The sequence below is a fragment of the Capricornis sumatraensis genome, chromosome 7 (assembly GCF_032405125.1).
Source record: "Capricornis sumatraensis isolate serow.1 chromosome 7, serow.2, whole genome shotgun sequence".
Taxonomy (NCBI): Eukaryota; Metazoa; Chordata; class Mammalia; order Artiodactyla; family Bovidae; genus Capricornis; species Capricornis sumatraensis.
Window position 1 is genome coordinate 51,031,414 of NC_091075.1, and position 5,753 is coordinate 51,037,166.

Genomic DNA, 5,753 nt, shown 5'->3' on the forward strand with positions numbered 1-5,753 from the left:
TTCATTCAATAAGAAACATCAAAAGAAACTGAATGAAGATCATTTACCAATAAAATAGAAAAAAATGAAACAAAAAAGTGAAGCATACTGGAAGCCACATGAAGAAAACATTTCAAGGATGAGAGCATGATCAACTATGCAAGTAGGGCTGAAAGTCAAATAAGATAAAGGTCATTTTGTATCATTGAATATATCAGGTTTTGTTGAATATATGAAGATGAAACCTAGCTGGCACAAGTTCAAGAGAAAATGAGAGAAGATAAAATGGAGACAATCACTTTAAAGAATTTTGTCATAAAAAGAGAGAAAAGAGATAGGATGATAAGCTCACTGGGGACTTGGTGCCAAGAGAGAAGTTCTATTTTGTATTTTGTTTAACAAAGGAGAAATTATACTATATTTTCTTGTGTCTAAAATATAAGCAGGAGAAGGTGAAGAAAATAATTTCTATAAGCTGAATCCAAAATGAGTGATTTAGGATGTGCTTTAGTTCACCAAAGGCAGGATTAGCACTAGTTAAGAAAATGAATGGTGTACTACTGACCATAAAAGGGTCAGGAATGCAGCTGAGTTGTTAGGTGTGTGCTAGTAACACTGGCAAGATTTCTTCTGCATGTTTCAGTGAATTATGACGCCAATTTACTACATGTGAGAAAGGATGAGGAAGTATAGTAAGTCTGAATGAAGACTGGACATCATGAAGGAGTCCACTGGGAATGTGGGAAAGAAAAAGGCAGGAAAATCCAGTATTATCACTGAACATCCCACTGCTGTTAGTGATTCACTATTTAGCTGAGCCTGGTCAGTGTGTCTGTGCTTTTTTTTTTTTTTCCTCCAAATATCCGCATCTCCACAGCTGAAGATGCATAATAGGAAAGAGTTTGATTTGACCAGGATTATACTTTGATATGACCAGGATTATGACTAAGCAAAAAATGTCAAAAACAAGATGGGAACAAAGAACTGAGTGAGTACTCACAGGAATTATTCAATATGAAATCCATGCAAGGCAAAGCTAGAGAGGACATAATATGGTTAAAAAGTGGTTACATCAATTGATGTGATATTTTTGAGCAGAGGATTATGAATTGAGGTTCTGAGAGAGTGAGATAAACTATAGGAGATAGTGTCAGAAATATAAGGCTTGAAGTTGAGATATCACTTTTATGAATGATCACCAGGCTTATGGTACAGCATGGGAATGAGTGAGTAAACAGGGATAGAGGGCAAAATATAAGGAGAGGAGGAGATTCTGGGACTAGAGATCGAGATGTTGATTACTGAAGAAATGGTATTGGTGAGGGAGCTTCCCAGGTGGCGCTGATGGTAAAGAACCCATCTACCAATGCAGGAAGCATAAGAGATGTAGGTTTGATCCCGGAGTCTAGAAGATCCCCTGGAGGAGGGCATGGCAACCCACTCCAGAGTTCTTGCCTGGAGAATCCAATGGACAGAGGAGCCTGGCAGACTACAATCCATAGGATTCCAAGGAGTCAGTCAGAACTGAAGTGACCACGTATACATGGTATTGGAGAGGAAACATGATTGAGCCAGGAGATAAAATCTTAAAAGAGTTAGGTAGATTACCCTAGGATTTAAAAGATGACCAATAAGGGAGAGGGAAGTAGATAATTTGTAACATGAGATTAAAAGGCTTGGGAACATAAGAAGAATGGAAGGAAAGTTTTGTTGTTGTTGTGGAAGTCTCCAAAGCCTATAGCACCCAGTATTTCCAGGCAGTCTCCCATCCAAGTACTAACCAGGCCCGATATTGCTTAGTTTCTGAGATCAGATGAGATCGAGTGCATTCAGGGTGGCATGGCCACAGACCCAAAGGGCACAGGTAGTTTGTAAAGGAAGTGACCCTTGCACTAAAATGTCCTCTTATTCCAGTGCTGTAAAAGTTTCAGTTTGTTCCTTTACTATCATAAATTAATCTGAATGGCTCATTTATTTGTTTGTTCTATAATTAATCCTTAAAATGAACAAATGCCTTTCAGTAGAAATTATCATATAATAGTAGTCATATAATTGTAAAACTACAGCCTTGGCTTAATCTGCCCCTATAATTATAAAATAAAATGACATAGCACTAGCAAATCTATTTAAAGAATTAAAACTATGGAATCATGCATGGCAAGGAAAGAAAGAATAAAATATGAAGATTTCATGTTAAATGATGTGAAACTTTCTGCTCCATGCTTACCTAAAGCTCTAGCAGAGTGAAAATATGCTTCCTCCTTTAAGGAGAGACACTGGGACTGAAGCCATCATTTTTCCTGTAACTGACAGATCCTGCCTTACTTACAGTAATTGAGGTATCGGGATGAACTCACCCTATGAGCACAGTAGAACTGCTTGAGAGACTGCACATCATGGAATCTTGAAGAGAGTCAATTGGTCTTTGTATCTCAGGAAGCATCACAGATACCCAGTTTCCCAAGATAGAAACTTCAGAGCTAACCTTGACTCCTGAAGTCTCTCCCATCTCACACATCCACTTATTCACTTACTAATCCTTCTTCATAAATGTCTCTTGAATCTGGTTTTCCTCTCCATTTCCACTGCCAGTGGCCTAGTTCAGTCCTTCATTATCTCTTCCCAGGAACTTTTCACCAGTCTGCTTTATAAGAAGGTATGTCTCTTCCACAATTTTTTTCTTTCTGTCAGTCCATACTCTACACTACTATACAGTTAATGTTTCAGAAAATTACTTTGGAGCACGCTAATGTCTGTTTTTTTCAACTAATGCTGAAATATTCAGGGTGGTATAAGTGAGGGTAATTATTGAATATGCATTATGTTTCCTGAATTCAATTTTAAGCATCTCAATAGAGGGCTTACTTCATTTTTTTTCCCCAGTTTGCTTACTGTGTTCAGTGCAATGGTGAATGCAATTAAATAGATGCTTAATGCAGAGCTGGATGATTAATTGCTTTATTCTAGGCAGGATTTCAGCATTTTGAGGAAATGTCAGAGTTATTTTTTTTTTGTTGGCAGCCTTCTCCTAACTCTCCTTTGCCAAAGGTCTTGTGCTTACATTACTGTGGAAGATGCCAAGGACATTCTCTATTTCTTGCCAATATTTTTATCTATATAATTCATAAGATAGATATACAGTGTTACACTGAAAATTCCTGAGGGGTAAACTAGACACACAAACTATAAATAACTGAGTGGTTCATCTCAGTGATGCACTCATTATTCAGATATACTAGTAAAGAGGAGCTCCAATGGCATATTTTATTTTCTGAAACTTGGTTAAGTGCAAGCAGTCTGCCCACCATCCAGACAACCTGGAAAAATAATCCCATCACTATAAAATCCAAGACTGAGAGGCATGTGGCAGAGCAGACTTCCTGGGTTCCCTTATCCTCCTACTCTCCACCTGGGGGCCCCTTATTGACAAAGTCTCTTATTTTGTATAGCCTAATTGTAAGCACTCATTAGGGCTGTGGATGAATGTACTGATTCACTATGCTGAACAAGAGGAGGGTCATAGTATGACATTTTTACATTCATGTGAAATAACAAGTTTTGGCTGTGTTATAGAAAGTCACCTTGATAGAATATATTTTGGACAAATTAAATACTATTTTCATATTACATATTAATTGTTGACTTAGGCCTTTATATTAATAGGAAATACTAGCTGATGAATTGAGGTTACATTATAGTGGCCAATACACAGCTTGGATACAAGAATAGAGAAAAGAGAAAAAAAAGAAAAAAACACACATTAAAAAAATTTACTCTCTTCCTGAAGTATTTGACTCTTGGAGTTTGAGTAATAATTAATTTACATAATTTGGACTAAGATGATCATAACAAGTTTCAATTAAGTAATAAAGTAAAAATTTCAAACTAAAATTTGTTGTTGTTTAGTCACAAAGTCATGTCCGACTCTGTGTGACCCCATAGTCATACCGGTCCTTCACTATTTCCCAGTTCAGTTCAGTTTAGTCTCTCAGTTGTGTCCAACTCTGCAACCACATCGACTGCAGAACATCACGTTTCCCTGTCCATCACATACTACCGGAGCTTGCTCGAACTCACGTCCATCGAGTAGGTGATGCCATCCAACCACCTCATCCTCTGTCGTCCCCTTCTCCTCCTGCCTTCAATCTTTCCCAGCAACAGGGTATTTTCCAATGAGTCAGTTCTCCGCAACAGGTGGCCAAAGTATTGGAATTTCAGCTACCTCCCAGAGTTTGCTCAAATTCATGTCCATTGAGTTGGTGATGCTATCTAACTGTTTCATCCTCTGCTGCCCTCTTCTCCTTTTGCATTCAAACTTTTCCAGCAACAGAGTCTTTTCTAATGAAAAGACAAAGGATTCAGTTCAGTCGCTCAGTCGTGTCCGACTCTTTGCGACCCCATGAATCGCAGCACGCCAGGCCTCTCTGTCCATTACCAACTCCTGGAGTTCACTCAGACTCATGTCCATCGAGTCAGTGATGCCATCCAGCCATCTCATCCTCTGTCGTCCCCTTCTCCTCCTGCCTTCAATCTTTCCCAGCAACAGGGTATTTTCCAATGAGTCAGTTCTCCGCAACAGGTGGCCAAAGTATTGGAATTTCAGCTACCTCCCAGAGTTTGCTCAAATTCATGTCCATTGAGTTGGTGATGCTATCTAACTGTTTCATCCTCTGCTGCCCTCTTCTCCTTTTGCATTCAAACTTTTCCAGCAACAGAGTCTTTTCTAATGAAAAGACAAAGGATTCAGTTCAGTCGCTCAGTCGTGTCCGACTCTTTGCGACCCCATGAATCGCAGCACGCCAGGCCTCTCTGTCCATTACCAACTCCTGGAGTTCACTCAGACTCATGTCCATCGAGTCAGTGATGCCATCCAGCCATCTCATCCTCTGTCGTCCCCTTCTCCTCCTGCCCCCAATCCCTCCCAACATCAGAGTCTTTTCCAATGAGTCAACTCTTTGCATGAGGTGGCCAAAGTACTGGAGTTTCAGCTTCAGCATCATTCCTTTCAAAGAAATCCCAGGGCTGATCTCCTTCAGAATGGATTGGTTGGATCTCCTTGCAGTCCAAGGGACTCTCAAGAGTCTTCTCCAACACCACAGTTCAAAAGCATCAATTCTTTAAAATTAAACCTTACAATTTCACCCTGCCATTTTTCACCATATTAAACACCAATAAGAACAAGTTGCCAACAAAGGCCCATTTAGTCAAAGCTATAGTTTTTCCAGTAGTCATGTATGGATATGAGAGTTGAACCATAAAGAAAGCTGAGTTCTAAAGAATTGATGCTTTTGAACTGTGGTGTTGGAGAAGACTAACCTTTGGACAGCGAGGTGATCAAATCAGTCAATCCTAAAGGAAATTAGTCCTGAATATTCATTGGCAGGACTGATGCTGAAGCTCCAATACTTTGGCCAACTGATGCGAATAACTGACTCTGAAAAGACCCTGATGCTGAGAAAGATTGAAGGTAGGAGGAGAAGGGGAAACAGAGGATAAGATTGTTGGATGACATTACTGACTCAATGGACACGAGTTTGAGTCAGTTCTGGGAGTTGGTGATGGACAGGGAAGCCTGGCATGCTGCAGTCCATGAGATCATAAAGAGTCAGACATGACTGAGTGACTGAACTGAACTGAGCAACAAGTTTAATATCAACATTTGTACAGGAACTCTATGAGACATACACTTCACCATAACTGGAGGAACACCTTCTATGATTTATAATCCAATTCCAATCTTTAAGTTTCATGGGAACTCTGGCCAAGAGAAGATC

At 39.6% G+C, this 5,753-nt stretch overlaps 1 pseudogene; it reads right to left on the minus strand.

The window, feature by feature from the left end:
* Positions 1-1,711: 1,711 nt before the first annotated feature.
* LOC138082457 (5S ribosomal RNA) lies at positions 1,712-1,830 on the minus strand (annotated as a pseudogene).
* Between the last annotated feature and the right edge of the window lie 3,923 nt (positions 1,831-5,753).